Genomic DNA, 19,041 nt, shown 5'->3' with positions numbered 1-19,041 from the left:
ACAACAGAGCTCTTCATTATAGGTACATATTGGTGATTTAGAAATAAAACATGTAGTATCTCCAAAAAGACTAGAAATAACTTTACCACTAAAAAATGTTGTTTCTTTTTCTTTAACCATACTTAACAATATTCTGTCACATAAAATTTGCTGAATGATCTGTAATTCCCTCACTATTCTCCATTTATTAGAAAACAGTGAAGATTCCAGAAAAGAAAGGAAGAAATTGATAGTCTGCTTCCAAATCACAGTGGTCTGAAACAATTATAGCTGCAATGGCAACTTGGGCTCAGAGATTTTTTCACTAGTCAGACAAGGATACATATGACATATATGTAAACATCAGTGTAGACATTCAGTAGTTTAGAATCCACTTGCTGACTGCTTTTGCTTACATAGGCACAACAAAACTGTTACAGTGCCTGCCACATCATGTACTTCATGTCACAGTAGCAGTTTTAACCTTATACACACACCTAAGTCGTTCTTTTTGTCCTTTACTTCACAAAATTCTTATTAAAGTCACAGAAGTACCTAAAGAGAAAAATCAACGTACCCTATCAGAATCTCTACCCAGTGGTACGGGCTTGGTAACAGGCAGAATTATCCTGTAAATTACCAGGGTAGTACTACAATCTTTCTAATAGCTAAACAAAATTCCCCTGTATTATAATACTCAATATTTCAGAGCATTAGTAACTACCTTAAGACTTCACTAAAATACTGACTTTGAAATACAGGTTGCTTTTTAAGAGACTAACATTTAATTCTGTAGCCAGAGAACTAAAAGCTTAATGATACATTAGACAACATATTCACTGTGCATTGTTCTGTCAACAGGACTGTACATTATCTGAAGACAATGAACATATCAGTACCATAAACTTGAATAAAAGAGCTGAAGGAGGAAAAATGCCAAAATGTGGGTTTGACCTCTCTGAGGATCACATGGCTATGGTTGTAATAGATGGAACCAGAAATAATAGCATTTTGAGACCAGGAAATAAAAATGCTACCCACAAAATGGATGGGAAGTCACAAGATGCTAACCAAATAATTTACATTGTTCTCAAAGTTCATCTACAAATGTAAATTGCAGAGGAAAAAGAAATATCAACAAAACCGACCATCAAAATGTATGAAAGAATACTTCAGTTCTTTTTCTGTAGATTTGTGTACAGTATCCACTTGTACTATCGTGTTTAGAGGCATGATCTAAGATTTGCTTTTATAGACTCAGTCTAAGGCTCACTTAAGTCAATAAGAATTTTTCTCTTCAGTTACAATACTTATAAATTTGTCCTAGGTTAAGAGAGATATTTTCTGGATAGCTAAATGACTTCTACAACAGCAACGCATAATAAAGACTGTACAGAGTGTGAAAATGTGTGCATTTGTGTGTTATAAAAGAAGTACTATTTTCCCTGCTCTGTAAGCCATGAAGCAGCACTAGATCTTTATAAACCAGGTACTGTTAAAAATGAAAAAAATAAATCTGTCAATCTCTATTGAGGTTCATCTCATCTGTATGAAACACCATCTCTTTAGCAAGCATATTACCCTATCAAAAAGTAGATTGAAATCATACTATCCATCTCTACATTTGTATATCTACATACAGAAATGACAGAGAACAAAGTAAGAATTACTGGTTCACAGCCATATCACTTAAAAATATTGGGCAACAAATCTCTGAAAAGCAGCATGATTCAGGAACAGATAATTCAATGAAAAAAAATCCAATTGGCATGAAAAGGTCAAAAGCCATTGGACTTGCTCAGAACTGTCAGAAAATAGCATATTGAACTGAAGCCACAGGAGAGCACTGACAGGAAAAACTTAGCACTCTCAGATCTAATTTGGTCAAAACATCAAGACCATCATTCCATCACTTGTAAAACTTCTTTGGTGCAGTTAAAAGCTAAAAGTATGCTGCACTCGGTTGTTTATTTGCATGGCAATTACAGCCTTATCAGAATTTTACAATATGCAGCATCAGTGTCCTCTTACTTCTGAAAACACAGATATTTTTCTAAATAAATAATGTTAACCAAATTTAACACTACAATAAGCTTAATTTCAAATACATGCTTAGTAAAAAAAAAATCCAAATACTATTTCCCATGACATAATTAGCACAGATTAAAGAAAAAAAAAAAGAAAAAAGAAGAAAACAACCAGCAACCAGCATAAACCTACCACAGCTGTGGAAAGTAACAGCAATAAAAAAAGTGGTAAAACCAGAAACAAAATGTACACCCTTTCCACAATATATACCAGTCAGACAATCTCCATCTCATTGAATTTGTGCTGGATCACAGCTTCACCAAATTCTGTTTTGAATGAAAAATGCTTCTCTTTACATTACCTGGTGACTTTTGAAAGAAAAGTCACACAGCAGAACAGATTTCACCCAGGGGAGTAAAGAGAACCTAGAAGGAAAGTGCTTTGTAATTAAATCAAAGTGAGGATGTGCAAACAGCAGTCACTTGTCTGGCTGGTCACACAAGGTTTTACTCAGACCAGCAAGGAGCAGCACCAGGAGCAGCACTACAGGCAACTGTTCCAAGGCAGCAATGCAGAATGCAAAGCACCCTTATGGATTGCTTCTGCCTGCAAGAGGAAATGAGACAAATCTGTGGTTTCTGGTTTCCACTTAATATAGCAGACTCCCCATAACAGATGTGAAAGATGTGGTGTGAGATATTTACTTTATGCAGAAGAGAAGAGGCAGCAGAGCAAAAAATATGATGAGGGGTGTGGAAAATGACTAGATGTTAGAAACATAGTCCTCAAAGAGACAATAATATAACATTTATACTAAATCAGGAAGTTTTGAAAACAAATGATCATTGAACCTGAATATTAACATACCTGTGTATACAAATATACATGTATGTTTAGCTGTATTCATGTAGATGAGTGCTATACACCATCAGAAAATGCAGCTTTATGCTAATGTGTCTTATGTTTAATACACCTGTACTTAAGATATTTAGACAGATTTATAAATGTTTCCAGTCTTGGAATAAAGCTACAATAACATTAAGAAGTATCAGAGCGAGATACATGATTTATTTGAATACAAGGCTTTTGGCTGCCAAATATCCTAGACAAAATTACACAGAACAGAACACAAAGCTGTATACATTCCAAAGTAAAAAGTTGCCAATGCTCATACTGGCAGAGTGAGATGAGTATGGAATTCATAAAATAAAAATATGATATATTATACTTGTTACCTCTCCATTTTAGACATGTCCAGAGTAAATGCCTTTAGGCAATATCAGTCAACAGAACTGATCACCACCCTTACATTCAGCTCCATAGTGACACTATCTCCTTTAGAAAGCATGATTCAGAATAGGAGCCAGTTCTGCCACCATACTGAAAGATGAGACACCTAATGCTGTCTCAAAAAAAACCACACTCAAGAGCATTTCAAAGATAACTTTTGGATTTTTTTCCATAAGTTCTGCCAATATTTGTGTTTATAAATATAAGTTTGAGTTAATGTCACAGTGAAAAGGCTATTATTAGTAGTAGTAGTATTGTTGTTATCATCATCATCATCATCACTGCTTTTAAATTCTCAACATAACAAAGTGACCCAAAAAAAATGGATTGGAAAAACAATATCCAAGAAAGAAAAGAAAATTATCTGAGAATTCTTCAGTCATTTCCTATTATGGAGCAAGATATCCTGGATATCTTGCTGGCTACCTAGATCCTTTACAGTATTGTGAAGAGCTCTACTCCTCAAAATTTTATCTATATTTTATGGAATGACTAGAGGAACTCAGAACATTCCATCCATATCTTCTTTTTCAAGCTATTTCCAAAATACGTTCAAGATGCCTTAGATTATAAGGTTAGGGAAAAAGATAAAATACTTCAGGAACAGACTCCAAGAAATCTAGAACCTGAGTTCACACCCAAAGAAAATACCATTCAGTGAGGACAGATTCTCTACCATGGTCTATGAGTCCCATCTGTGGGGCTTTTCTGAGTGGAGAGTAACAACAACAACAAGCAGATGTGAGAACGCTTGCTTGAAGATAACTTAGTGAAACAAAGAGTCATTCAACAGCATCTTTTTCCCACCAATCTTTAACTCCACTGAGCAGGGTACTCCCTTTCATACAAGATTATGCCTGCCTCAAGCTTCATGCACTTTGCAATCTCTACTCTGCTGGACCCCTTTGGCTGCCTTAACTTCCCTCAAAACCAGAGAACATTTGAAATCACCTTCCCACCTCCTCAATCTAACTCTTGATCTACTCTTTACCTCCAGTCCCTTACTGAACTTAAATTAATGCATTTATTTAAAGTAACAATAATAACAACAATAATAATAATAACCACAACTGTACACATTATTTTGAAACCTGTTTTTATGATAGGAACATCACCAGAACTTATTTACTCCTCTTGAATAATAAACCAGAAAATATGACTTTATCTTTCACAACTATTACATCTTGCTTTCAATTTTTTCATTTTTCTTCTTTCTTTTCTGGATCTAGTTTCTGCCAAGTACTCCAGTGTTAGAAGGCACAGTCAGGACTGAAGAAACAATCAGAGCTGCAAAGAAGGAAATGGGTTTTGTAAACAGCACAACCCCATATGCCAGAGATCCAAGTCTACCACCTAGCCACAGCATTGCCAGTGACTTACTATGGGAGCTTAGTCAAGCCACTCAACCTCTCAGTTCCTCAGCTGTCCAATGGAAAGCACTGTTTTATCCTAAAATAAAAGCTGCTGCACATGCACGATAATTTCCAGTCTTTATTTTAACACAAAGCTCTCTTAAAGGCTTATACCTATGCATGGTAGCATAGACTACACTCATCTTGGAGAATAAAGGGCCCTCTACTGTGCAAATGCTGAGTTTGGTTTCTGATGATCCTATTTGAATGTTAAAACCATTATCACTTTACATTCAAAATAAAAGGAAAAAGGAACAAATTCCACAGGGAGGAATCTCTACTGGTTTAGGAGGCATTATTTAAGTTACATGTTCTCCACTCCCTCTCCCTCAGACCTAATCAGCATGTCCTATATTAAAGAAATAAAATGTAACTTTAGTCAAACAATTTAAATTAGTTATACAGAACTTAGAGCTATCAGTTTTGTTGAAGCCCCAGGTGAATGGCACTTCAGCTCTATCAAAATCAGCTCCAACAGTGAGCACCAAATCTCTCAAGGTTATTTTCTATCTGTAATGTAACCCAAATCCATCAATTATATAAACTCCTTTGGGTTAAAAAATTGTAATAAATTGCTCTAGCTCTAGGAAGATGAGTTTGATGAACCTGTCAGTATTATTAGCAATAATAAGCTGTGAATATTCTGACACATCCTGATACTCAGAACACACTGCTAAAGGCTCAAGATTTTGCAATAAATGTTCAGTAACTATGGATTTTTCCACTGTGTACTCACAACCAAGTCAAATGTTTAATTTCTTCATTATCTTTACTAGTGTGTAGACCAACAAACAGCCTAATTCTCCAACTCTGATATTTGGGAAGTAATGTGTTGAGAAGACTGTATTTTCATACAATTCATTATTGAAAGTCACACACTAATTTAAATCCAACCTTTTTAGAATCTTGCAATGTACTCAAACTGTTACAGCACACTACTTTTTTCTCTAAAGCAGCCCAGGCAACAGCCAAGGTCTTCTGTATCATTCCTCCCTGCACGGCCTATTTAATAGCAGAGCAGAACTCAGATCAGAGGGTTATTCTGGAGAATAAGGAATCTCTAACAAGGGAATTTGAGTATTAGAGCAGCTTGGCCAGAATTCTGAAAGGCTGTTTGGGAGGGCAATATGAAGAATCAAGTTCTTTTTTGTGTTACTTTTTCCTAAGGGGAAAAAAAGAAATAAGGTCTCGTCGTGCTGTATTGGCTTATGCCAGATAAAGACCGGAGGGAAATCAGTCAATAGGACAGATATCCCCAGAAGATCCTTTTGCACATTATTATGTAAACATTAATTTAGTCCAGTTTTGTAAGCTTCCTCACCCTTTGTTCCCCAACAATTTCTGTACCCTTTCACCAATTCAAATTAAGTTGAGATGAGGCTCCCAAATGTGTTAAAATCCCTGTAAATTTGGTAAAATGCAATAGTATGGAAGAAATGGAAACTCTGAAGTGCCTCTGTAGGCAGACAGGCTACAAAATTAGGTCATTGCTTTTGGATACGCAAGGATACATGCAACAGTTTCACTTTGGGATATAAACCCATAGGAAGCCAAGCTTCAAACTTTCCTCTGCTTACAAAGAAAATGTGGAGGGGGTTTGAAAATTGCTAAATTTACCATGTTTCTTTCAAGCTTCCCCAAATATCTGCACCAACACTGCTTGAAAAGGCTGCTCAAGAAAGTACAGACTCATCTCCCACCAGCACTGCCTCAACACAAACCTATCTTTGGAGCAGCATTCCAGTTCTAGAATAAGTTCACATAAAACCTGCCCACTTCCTCAGGTAGTCTCATGTTTTGCTAACACAGAGAATCAAGCTCTATCTTAGTACAGGATTAAAATTATTTCACTAGAAACAGTATTCTAATGCTGATTGTCTTTTTTTATTTCTTGCCCAAGTTGATGAAGCACCCAGACTCCACATGAAACCTCCTCTTGTCCGTACACATGAACAGCTCATGTATTTTCCCCTTTAATAATTTCTCCTTATAAAACATGGTATTTTTTCAGATGAAATAAGGATCTCACGAGTCAGCTGGCCTTAGACCTGTAAACTGCTAACACAAATTTGATTAAGGGACAGTCATAATAGTGGGCTCAGTGGAGCCTTTTACATGGGTAAAAGCTTTCAGGGGACAGGTTTTCAGGGGAAGGTTTCTATTTGTAATTTATAGAGATGCTGCGGGATATCTAGGCATGCTCAACTCTTTCATAATATTTGACTCTCTTACATAATTTCCCAGTGAGGTTCTTTGTCTCCTTGTCTCTGTTTCCTCTCCTATAAATTCTTTACACTGCCTTCCTCACTTGAATTCCCTTTCCTCACACAATTAATTCCCTTCATTTGGGTATTTCACTCCTTAACGTGGATTCTGCCGTCAAAGATAAGGGTAGTTAAATATAGATTATATGGAACAGATTTGTCCTGGACACATTAGTCTTTAGAGGACAGGTGGAGGAGACATTTGTGCTTTAATATAATAGTAAATACGCATGAGACAGTGCTCCCAGCAGTACAGCTACACATAACACCAGATTGCTGGCACATGACAGATAGACTTTATCCTGAATCCTCAGTGGGGAGCTCAAATCTGTATTTTTTAACCCATCTGGAGTATTCAGTACCCTTGGTGCAATGAAGCTAACACAGGAAAAATGTGAAAAATGTGGGAATGTAGGTGGTTTTTTTTCCTCTTTGTCTCTCTTTCCTTTCTCTCTAACAGTTCCAGGTCCTAATTAATTATAGATATCTGCTCCTCATAATGACAGACGACTTCCCCCCCTCCCCCCCCCCCCCCCACTGGAAACAGTTTGGTTTAATTAATTCTGACATTTCAGTCAGCACACTCTGAGCTTCCTCACAGTTTTGCAGCACTTAAATAAATAAATGAACAAACAAACAAATAAATAAACAGCCTATCTCCCCAGCAGCTAACATATTCACTTCATGGAAGAGCAGACGGACAGAATCCCTATTTACCTTAAGACATCTCTCACCCCAACCCACACAAACATATTTTAAAGGAAGTACATTCATACCTTCATGTTCTTGCTCAGTAAGGAACAACATAAATTTAGAGGGAGGAAAGGAGATTGAGGTAAGAAACCAAATTAATGGCCCAGGTTTAAAAAAGAAATGAGATGTTCCAGTGACCACTGTCAGCCCAGGAGAGCTGCTGAGTCCAGTGTGATGAAAGGTCTACAGTAAGTGAAAGGGACAGCGGTGAATTTGTGGTGGTTCAAGCAGCCACGGGATTGTGGAAATCAGCACTAAGAAATGTGGATAATGGCACAAGCAGCTGCCCAAGGGAGGCTCAGGGAAAAAGGATTAATGACTGTCGAGACCTGCTCCCCTTCCACTCCTTCCCTGAAATGCCAAACTGCTGAGCCAGTTATCAATCAAGAATGTGAAATACATTGGCGGATTGATTGGGTTTGATACAGTGGCAGCCAGCTATACTTTTGAACACTCCTTGAAAACAATTTTTACTGTGCAATGCTGGAGAAAGCCAACAAATAATAAACCTGTCAGAGTACTCACCGAGTGCTCGTAAATACTAAAGCTGCTGCAGTGCCTCGCAGCTGCAAATGGGAACTATTCCAAAGCCTGAAAAATTGTCAATACTTAATCGTTGCATCTGATATCAATTCTAATTTAAATTTCTACTCTCTCTTCCCCCATGTCTTATCTTCCCTCAGCAGAAAACACACGAGTCTTAATAAAGAGTATGCTGGTATCTGCCTTTCCTTTTAGTGGGAAAGGCATAGGCTTCTTTTCAACTACTCTCCATTTCTCTAGTAATTTATTCTGTTCTTCTGAGCCCATTTCAGGGCTCAGAATGTTTTTAAATGAGAGAATGAGGCTATGTAATAACCAAGGACAACTATGTAGCCTTTACTCAGGCAAAACTAAATCAGCAGGACTTTGCTTGACCAAAGGCAGATTAGAAGCTCAGTCACAGTATTTTATCTTGCCGTTGCCGCAGAGAAAACAGAAAGAAGTTTTCACTCTGTATCAATGATTGTCCTCCCATTCCTGAAATGCACAAAGGACTACAATAAATACACCTTGATACCTTTAGAGACATAAGCATGTAAAGCAGACGTGTGATTTTGCAGCATTTTTGGCCTTACACCTTTGTATACCAGGCCTAATGAAGTCCTGATCATTTGGTTTTAAAAACATAAAGAAATCCTCATCAAACATTGAAGCTGTAGAAAATACACAGGTTTTTGCCATAGGTTATACCTTATCTTGATTGATTTACAGACAGAGCTGTATCCTTTTGTTTTCATGAAATCACTCTCAATAATTATTCTTTCTCTTATCATCAGTGGGTACATCACCGAAGATTAATCCCTCTCTACACAGACAAAAATGGCACATTCTGGACTTGAACAAGAATCACATAATTTCAAACAGTATTTTTTTGCATTTTTATAGTACTTCCACTTGCAAATTAATTCTTCAATCTTTAAAAATCACAGTTTATAATTCCAGAAAAAAAGTGCCAGCTTCTGTGCAAAAAAAGGGGAATATATTGCTCAATAACATAAGACAAGACACACTGTCTCATAGGAAAGATCCAAACAGCCCAGTCTTCTGTCTCCACCAGTGTCAACAGTAGAGACATGCAGGGGAGGAACATGAAGTAAATGCAGCATCACCCTCCTCCTCTTACATGTTTCTGTCAATCAGCAATGAGCTTCTTAAATCACCTGGTCCTGTATGCTTTCTTGTAAATTCTGTGTCTATGTACAAGGCAGTAAGCAACCTCCCTAACCTTTGTTGTGATTTTATGACATAATTTCTATGCAAATGGGAAATATCACACACACAAAACACACACAAAAAAACAACAACAAAAAGGAAATTCAGGATGTTAGCCAGTTATACACTGAGTAACCATGGTTTGTAATTCTTAGACAATATTTTCTTAAATTTGTCTCCCCTTTAACGTCCTTGTTTCTCCTGCTTGAATACAGCTATGGTGTTCTCTCATGCTGTTACCATTCCTCCCCTTTTCTGTTTTTTTTCAAGTTTCATCACACTGAAATATCTTGAGCCCTTTGGTATATGTGACACAAGACCAGCAGAAAGTTACTTCCTTACCTATCAGGGATCTGGTTGGAAATATCAGATATCTCTGCTCCAAAGGCATCCCAAGGTCCCACAGTACAAGAGTCTGAATACACAAAAACACAAAGACAGCAGCAGTAAGAAAAAAATTGCTGTTTAAGTGCATCAGGGCTGAACATCTTAACTTGGGACAGTGCAATAAGCATCTCCTTGACCTTGATGTAACTGCCAAACTTCTTGACTGGCAAAGTCTCTCTAATAATCCCCAAGGTTCTCATCTTCCATCTGTCTGCTGTTTACAGCTTCCTAAAGACCACCCTCCTTCCTCTAGTCTTGGTTTCCATGACTCCTTAAAGGTATTTTCAAAGCACAGCTGGTAAGTTCAAGAAAACTGGCAAGAATAAGGAAAGAGAACATTGCTGGGCATCATTTTCCAAAATCTGATTAGCATTTCTAATGAAAAATTAAAGGTCAGATAGATCTCAGATACCGAGATGTACTGAATACATTGATATGCCCAGGGCATATCAATGTATTCAAAACTGTAAATCTAAAAAAAAGCAGTAATGCTTTTAAAGTATAATTTTAGAAGTTAAGAAATAATTATTATCTGGGATACTCCTTTGCTACATGCACTAAATCTGGAATTTGTGGGAACGGTTTTCCTGTTCCGCTTTTAGATTTGAAGAAATTAAGATGGGAGAGAATAAACTGTGCAATTTCTTTTCATAAAGAGAGAAAAATTAATTTCATTTAAAGAATGATGACATCAAATTGAGACACAATTTCTGTAAACAGATGACTTTAGGCCAAATTACAGCATAATCTGCAGAAAATTCAGGGAGAGAGTGGTGATTAATAGTGTCTGTATGACATGTACATGCACAAAGACATAAATGAATGTCCTGGTATCACAGAATCATAGAATATCCCGAGTTGGAAGGGACCCATCAGGCTCATCAAGTCCAACTCCTGATCCTGCACAGAACATCCCAAGAGTCACACCATTTGCCTGAAAGCATTGCCCAAAAGCTTCTTGAACTCTAACAGGCTTGGTGCTATGACCATTTCCTTGGAGAGCCTGTTCCACTGGCCAACCACCCTTTGATGAATATGAAAATGAAGAATCATTTTCCAATATGCAATCTAAACCTCCACTGATAGAGTTTCATGCCATTCTGGTGGGTCACCATAGAGAAGAGATTGGTGTCTTCTCCTCTTCTTCTCCTCACAAGTTGTATCTGCAGTGAGGTCTCCCCATGAACTCCTGTTTTCCGGGCGGAAGAGAACAAGAGACCTCCTCATACAGCTTCCCCTCAAGGCCCTTCACCATCTTCATAGTCCTCCTTTGGATGCTCCCTAGTAGCTTTTGTCATGGTTTTAAAGCATTAGCTAAAAAATCACTAGAAAATTTACTCATTTTTTGCTGTGAGATATGGATTAGAAGAAGAGCAAAACAGGTTTAAAACTTAAAAGGAATAAAGGAAGTTTATTAACAAAACTACAAGAATAAGAAAACAGAATAAAACTTCCAGAAACCCTTTTTTCCCACTATCCAACCATTCTCTTGTTCACATGAAAACACAGACAAAAAAAACCTGGTGGTTAAAACAGTCTCAATTTTGCTATAGTCTTTTCATTAGTCTTTGTAGAGAAAAAGAAGTTCTCTTCTGCTAATGTATGGAGTTTTTCACAAGAAAACCATTTTTCTCATGGCTTTCTATTTCTCTGATGCCAGCCACCCTGAAAACTCTGTCATCAGTTCTCTCCTCCCATTTTACATCACTCTGAGATGTATCATGAGTCTAGGGGTGCCATTTTAAGGATGATTATTCAAAGGCAAAAGTTCTCTTCTTCTGTCTCTGTGAGCATCTGTGGAAACAGAAGTTTTCTCTTTGCCTCTTAAGGGCCACAAATCTTCAGTTATTACTTCTCTTTTTCTGTTCCAACATCTCATAGGATCACAACTACTTCACTATTTGCTTAAATCCACACACTGAAATACTCTACTCCCCCCAAAGTACTCTTTCATGAATTAAAGGAGTTTCTTCAGACCATTATTGTCCATCTCTATAGCTTTAACAAAAGAAGCTTATTAAAGCATCTTCTTATTTCTCTCCCTCCTCTGAAGCTTAATTCCTTTCTTCACTGCCTTTGATAGTTTATGTTGTCTCTTTACCTGTTGATCACTCTCTCTCTCGAAAAAAAGGATTAATCTGCAAGTCTTATCTAGGTAATGAAAAGGTTAAAATCTTGCCCAGGCTTTGTAGATGGTTCTGTGATCTCTGCCGGAGCAGCAGCTGGAGCTATCTGCGATGGAAGATTCTTCATGGCTGCTCTGGAGAGTGTGGTCACTGTCTCAGCCCGCAGCAAGTCAAGAGCTTTTTCCTTTCTTTACTCGGCAGTCTCTGGTGAATTCAGTCACAGCAAAACCTGCAGCCGAGCCAGGGACCGGCCTGGCCCGGCCAGAGCCCGGGGCAAGCCCCACAGGCCCCATCTCCCGGCCGGGAGCCGCTGGGCCCAGCCCAGCCCCTGCCTGGGCCGCATGGCCTGGGCAGGGAACGGGAGGCCAGACAGAGCTCTGTTACCTTTCACAGCCAGGAAACAAAGAGACCAAGAAATTCTCAGGCTTAGGTCTTAAGGTGGTGTTCACAGGTCGATCTCACATTTCAATGGTCAAAATTACTGTCAGTTCTCAGAAATGGCCAGTTATTGGTCAGGAGAAAAACTCCCATCAGCTTCTAGTAGCCTAAACTTCCTTAGGTGTTTCTCTTTGTTATCTTAGATGCTAATCCATCACAGCTTTATATTCTTATATTGTAGCAACCAAAACTTCACACACGGAACTCATGATTTTCTTGTGAAATCATGATGTTACTATCTTCCCCAATTTTATCTGCAAAGTTAATAGGTAAGATTCTTCTTTTTAGTACTCCAGACTTACTGGAAAATGTTAGTTGAATGTGCTTCCTTAGGTGCTTCTTTATACCTTCTACCTATGTTGTAAGTTTTCTTGTTAATAGACTTCATGAGCATTCCGTGTCAGCATGGTCTCCTACTTTTGTCTCCAGGAGACATGAATTAAGCAATGAAATAATGTTGACTTATTATCCTTCATAAGCAAAAGTGAATAATCCACAAAATGACTCCATACACTGGTTTGGAACTAGGCTTGATATTATGAACTATGTAGTTACTGGGACAGGCTACCCAGAGAGGTGTTTGATGTTTCAAGCCTGCCATTGTTGAAGAGGGATTTGGACAACAGCCTTAATAATAAGCTTTAGTTTTTGCTCAGTCCTGAAGTGGCCAGGCAGTTAGAACAGATTGCTGTAGATCTTTTCCAACAAGAACTGTTCTGTGCTATGCTGTTCTACTCAAAACCTTACAAATTGCTGGCTGTAAAGCTAGTCAAACTTTTCCATTGTCTTTTTAGTTTCACCTTGACTGGAAATTCCAGCATTGAAACAGGGCCAACAGCAAAGGACTATAAATCTGGGTGACCCTCTCTTTTCAGAAGGAATTGGAGGCACTTCTGGTCTTCACAAATGCTGATTAAACGGAAGAGCATACTGAGAAATACTTATACTGAGAAGCTTAACAGGGAAAATATAGTCCACTTGAAGTGGACCAGGATTTATTCCATAAAAAGTTACTGGAAGTATTTCCAATAAATAACATGTGTTTGAAAGCTTGGACTCTGGTTGTACAAATATCAGAACATAAATGATGAATCTCTGAAACCTGTTAATATTTCAAAGATGCAACTGGTAGTGGGTGTCTGGAAAGAGTTTTATGCATTTGAATATTTAGCTTTATCAACACTGCTCTGTTGCAATTAATTCAATGCTATCTTGCTAAGACTATCTTCCTTTTCAATAAGACCACATTGTGTTGTTAGCTCCTTCTGTCTACTGCCATGTGAAATTTAAACTTCTAAATTTAAATGTCTTAGTTTTGCCATCAAGCCCAGAAAATGTGAAGAGCTTGAATCCCTACAATTCTTAAAAATAAATAAAAAAATCTCATCTTCTCTGCTAAATATCAAGTACCTAAGAAGTGAAGGATGACAACAGTAGGTCAATCTTTCAACCCCTTGAATGGAGATTCAACACCTTTCTTAAGGTATATTTCTTCAATGTTTTCAAGGAAAGTCTTAATCATAACAGGAGTGGATGCAAGAGAGAAACTGATCTCAGTTAACTTTAATTTTGGGAACTCTTCATATAGATTCTTATTTGAATCAGCATGAAGACTTAGCTAGTGCATATTCTCTATGCTTAACAATAAAACCATAAATAATTATTCATTAATTTACCGCGGCAGGGAGTACAGTACACACCAGGTACTGCGCATCAAAGTTTATCCAACAGAGACAAACGCACAAGTACTCATAGAAAACCACAAAACTTAAACTCATAACAGTGCATACTATGAAAACACAATTACATTTATATGACTAGCTGATACAAATTTGATAGTATGCATTCATTATAAATGACCAATTAATAATATATTGCCATACAGCAAATTTAAAGTGTGTAACTCATTACTGGAATATATTGCTCTGCCTCAACAACTGTTGATTTTCTGCCATTTCAGTTAATATTTTCAACGTAGCAGTCAATTACAACTTGATACTTACTTTACCTCACTTCACTGAGTACAGCGGTAGTTACATGGGGTTTTGGAGGGAAGGTTGCCATATAAGGTTTCTAGGCAAAAAGAAAAAGAGGTTTCTAATAAAAAGAATTGTCATCATATTATGTATAATATATATTTGTAGGACCTTTTTTCCTTTCACCTTTTCCTGAATAGATAGTTATAGCATATGGTGATAATCTGCTAAGTAGTTAAATACATCACAACTACTGCTCTGTATTTGCAAAGCATTAAATGCAAACAGGTACCTCTTTGTAGACAGCAGCATAATTTACTTCATAGCAAGGAGTTTGCATGATCATAAACTTAGTGAATTCACTGAACAGAGGAGGAGGAAGAAGAAGCTGAAGAGGGCACTGTGGAAAGGTCAGGCACTTCTGTGAAGGTGACATTGTCCCATCTATAAATCTCAAGATTTATCATTCTGCCTCCTTATCTTACTGAAGGTTTCTTTGCACTGTCTTCTGCTCCTTCTTCTACATCATTTTGTCTTGGAGACCTGAGAACTCACACAGGGTCTGGCATCACTGATATGACAAATTACTGCCATGCAACATTAGGATGCCCTGAAGTCTCACACAACCCATCAACCCTAAGGAACCTTCAAAAGCCAGCTGTGTTATTCCACCCTATGGCAAATATAAAAAAACTCAACTTTTTTTAACCTATATGAAAGAAGTATCTGACCAGTAGACTAACACTGGACATGTAGCAAAGATCAAATACAAGGCACTTCCTGTTCCCACACATAGTGTCACAACCACAAGATAAATTGTTCCACCATAAAAAATACATCATAGAAACACAATTCTTTACACTTCACTCTGCAATAAAATGTGCCTTGATAAGATAGACTTTTTTGAAAATTACAGTACTGTAGAATTACCATGATGAAACTTTCTTTCACATAGAAAAAAACATTATTTCTTTGGAACTGCTGACGAGCTCCCAGTATTTTCATATTGTTTGACAACATGAAGAAAGTGTACTTTGAGAGTGTATTTTCAGAAATAAGTATCTAGACAATGTAATAAGAACAGAAATTTTAAAGGTTTTCACCATATCCAAAGGACTCGTAACTTAGAATGCAACACTGATCAAAAAATCTTTCTATTGTTTATTTTCAAATTTTAATTCCTATATTGTACCACAAGTTCAAAGCATCAAAAAAGACTAAAGTAAAGCAAGATTTTTCATATCATATAGGAAAGGCTAAAACACTGTTTTAGCCAAGAGAAATGTTCATTGCTTTGCCATTTTCATAATGTCTTTCATTTGTTTCACATAACTATGAACTATAATACTGCAGAGGATCCATTATAAGAAAAGCAATAGCCAATTGAACAGATGGGAAGAAGAAATGGAACCACAACAGGAGAGAGTCTAAGCTGTTTGTTCTGTAGTAGTTATGAGCTAATAAACTAGACCTTTATCAGAAATAAGAACCTAAGATCACCATTAACCTGTAAGACAGGAAAACAGCACTACAGACTCACCTTATATGTTCCTTCTGCCACTGTTTATTTCTCCCATTTTTCTTCATCTTTGTCATGTGCATAGACCATAGGTTTCCAGAAATCCTTTTAACCTGCACATTGGAAGTCTTTTTAAGCACCCGTCCACTTAAACCATTCCCACCTGAGTTGCTTACACAGAGGAAGACAGCTGGAGCAACCACACTTGTCTTTTTTCACAAATAAACAGCAGCCAGAAGTCTACACTTAGACAAAAAAAAAAACCCAAACATTTCAAGCCTGTGTTATTCCAGGACTACAAAAACACAGAATTCTGTTGAGGCCCCATATGGAATACAAATGATCACTTGATTTTCTGTGATGGAAAAACAAGCTCTTCTGCATCAGAGGGAAGGAAGCAAGAGAAGCTCTAACCTGGGGAGTACCCTCAGGGTTTTGACAAGAACAGTCTCACATTTACAGGTTGCTGCTTCTATCCACAAGCAATTCCTGAGCATGGGTAATAGTGCAATTTCAAACTGCTATTCTTTGTTTTATCACAGTCTAAGCAATATATATTACAGAATTATGGTTTCCCATACATTTCTGTAACAGCAAATCCTCTACAAAATGACAGACCATTCTTACATTGTTCTTGGGAAAATCAGATTTTAAATGGGAAAATAAGAAAATGTATGTCCTTAAAGTTGTTCTTTAATTATCATCTTCTTGTCATATTACAATAAAGTATCTCTTTACAGAACTTGGGATTCAAACGTTAAAAAATGGCTGATGTAGTGATTTGTAAGTGTACATGAATACTGCACTCACAGAAAGCACAAAGAAGTTTGCACAGTTTCATGAGAATTGATGATGATTCTGCAATTTCTCATCCCTTTTACAATTATTGCCACAAGGGAAGGACAAATGTTTGTCATGCTACCTTGTTACAATCAGGGTTTAAGCATTATGTCTGTCCATTTAAAGAGCTGCTCTCTTCTGATCTTTGAGTGTTCTGTAATTAGACAAGCTACCCATTTTTCTTCCACACTATTTGCAGTTTCACTGATTTATAGGAAAGGAGTAGAGCTGTTTATGACATACAAAATATAGAGCAGGTCATAAGTGTGGATTACACAGTAACGTTCCATATAGAACATTTGGATTACTAAAATCTTATTTAATAACATATAGGAAATGAAAATATTGCTTATAAATAAGAGTGAGGCATAACTGCAATTTCAGCCTTAGACAGATTCCAATTTCACTTTTTGAGCTATGATTTTTATTTGTGCTGCAGTGATGTAAGGACCTACTTCCATTCACTGAAGTCATCTTCTCTGAGACTACAGAGCACATTCATCAAAAGCCATATTTCTAGCATGAAGGCAACGAGGACCTGATCTCCAAAACATTTGGAGACATGCAGGGCACCCTAGAGGGAATAAGAAGCAGGCAAATAAATACTGCCTGCTTAAGATAAGAACCAGAAGGTAAAAAAAATTGCATAAGGGATGAAGGAAAGAATGGCATTTTCTACCATCACTATTTAATAAGAAATATATATGGGGTAGAAAAAATTCAAAAATCACCGTACTAAAATAGATTAACTGCCAGCTTAATAATATTATTTTTCTACTCATGGGCACCATTTCCCATTGACAAAAGTAAGATGAAGATCCCTTCAGGAACAGTAACACATTCAGAATGTCAGGAATTAGCAACAGACCATGCTGAAATCAGACCAGGTAGTAAAGAAATGCTATGTATAATTTTTGTAGTTTCTTAAAGAGTTTTTTTGTAAATAAGAACTAATTCCCCAATCAAAGGTGTGGTTTTTTTATATGTAGCATAGAAATGAGATATTCATAGATATGTAGAGCTGATGATATAGAATTGTTATGATGTGTGAATAAAATGTTACACCTACATCTTTAAAAATGCCACTGTTTACATTATAATGTGGATGTTAAGTATAAACATTAGTTAGCTTTATTTGTTTGGTTAAGCATGTATTTATTTTTTATGCAATGCACCTCTGTAAGCCACTTTTTCTTCCTCATGTATTTCTTCTCCCACCACATTGGATTTTTTTCAATCCCATTCTTGTTTTCTGGAGTTGAAGATCTCTTTTTAAGGCTGAAAAAAAACCAAAAAAAAACACTAGTTTTCCATATTTTTATAAGATGGAAACATGGTTTACACTATGGGGGAAATACTGGTTCTGTGAAAATGAACTGCAGAAAAGTTCAGAACTATAGTTTAGTCCATCTGACACTCCAAATTCCAGCAGTTCATCCAAATATATGAAAACAGTAAGGATTAAAAATTGAGCTGGAAATTTCACAAACCTTTTGAGAATTATTTCATATTCTTCCTCCTATTTGATCTGAGATAGAAATTCTGTAGACATTTTTCAGAATCAATGAACACAGTCTTTATTAGAAACAGATTACATGCTCCATAAAAGTGAAAAACAATGGGATATAATGAATAGGAAATTTATTGATTTTTTTAAAAAAATAATTTTAAAAAATAATAATAATTCATGTTGCAATTTCTTTTCTACAAATAAATTCACATAAATCACTAGCATTTTATTTTATTTGTGTTGGTACTATTCCATAATATGCTTAACAGTTTTTTTAAATTTACAGTTATCAATTTACTTTCAAGCATACAATTCACATGAACTAAGAGAAGCAAAGGGTACCTAGTCTGTTATCAGTAGAAACTGGTGCTGCTCTTTTGAATGAGTGAGCAATGCCAGGAAATTGCACATGCTCACTGATCCAGCATGGACAAGCATATAGTTTCAGCAGCTTCTCAAGAGTTCTTGAGTTTAATGTGAATTGTATTAAGGGAATATGCTGAAACTCTCAATATCTGCTGCAGTGCCTGCTCCTCCAATACATCAGAGGCAAGGTTATGTCAAAAGGGTAGACAGATTTGACAGAGATGGACAAGTTAAGTCAAAGAAAAAGAAAATTAAGTGCAGGTCTTGTAAAAAAAATCTTCAGTTCACAAGGCATGCCTGATGTACAGGTCATACATCCCAGCTGGTTTCTTCTTGGTATTTTTATTTTTGGCAAAGTTTAAATGCAAGATGCATCTAAAATATCTCAGCCTTCATTT

General features: G+C 36.8%; 1 long non-coding RNA gene across 1 annotated transcript; it reads left to right on the top strand.

The window, feature by feature from the left end:
* The first annotated feature begins 12,327 nt into the window (after positions 1-12,327).
* On the top strand, positions 12,328-16,666 carry LOC147653014 (uncharacterized). Its single transcript, XR_015286899.1, has 2 exons — positions 12,328-12,701; positions 13,227-16,666. It is a non-coding gene; the product is annotated as an uncharacterized LOC147653014 (long non-coding RNA).
* The last annotated feature ends 2,375 nt before the right edge of the window (positions 16,667-19,041 follow it).

This window comes from Cyanistes caeruleus, chromosome 5 (assembly GCF_971803275.1).
Source record: "Cyanistes caeruleus chromosome 5, bCyaCae1.hap1.1, whole genome shotgun sequence".
Taxonomy (NCBI): Eukaryota; Metazoa; Chordata; class Aves; order Passeriformes; family Paridae; genus Cyanistes; species Cyanistes caeruleus.
This window is presented reverse-complemented; position numbering and strand designations above follow the sequence as displayed.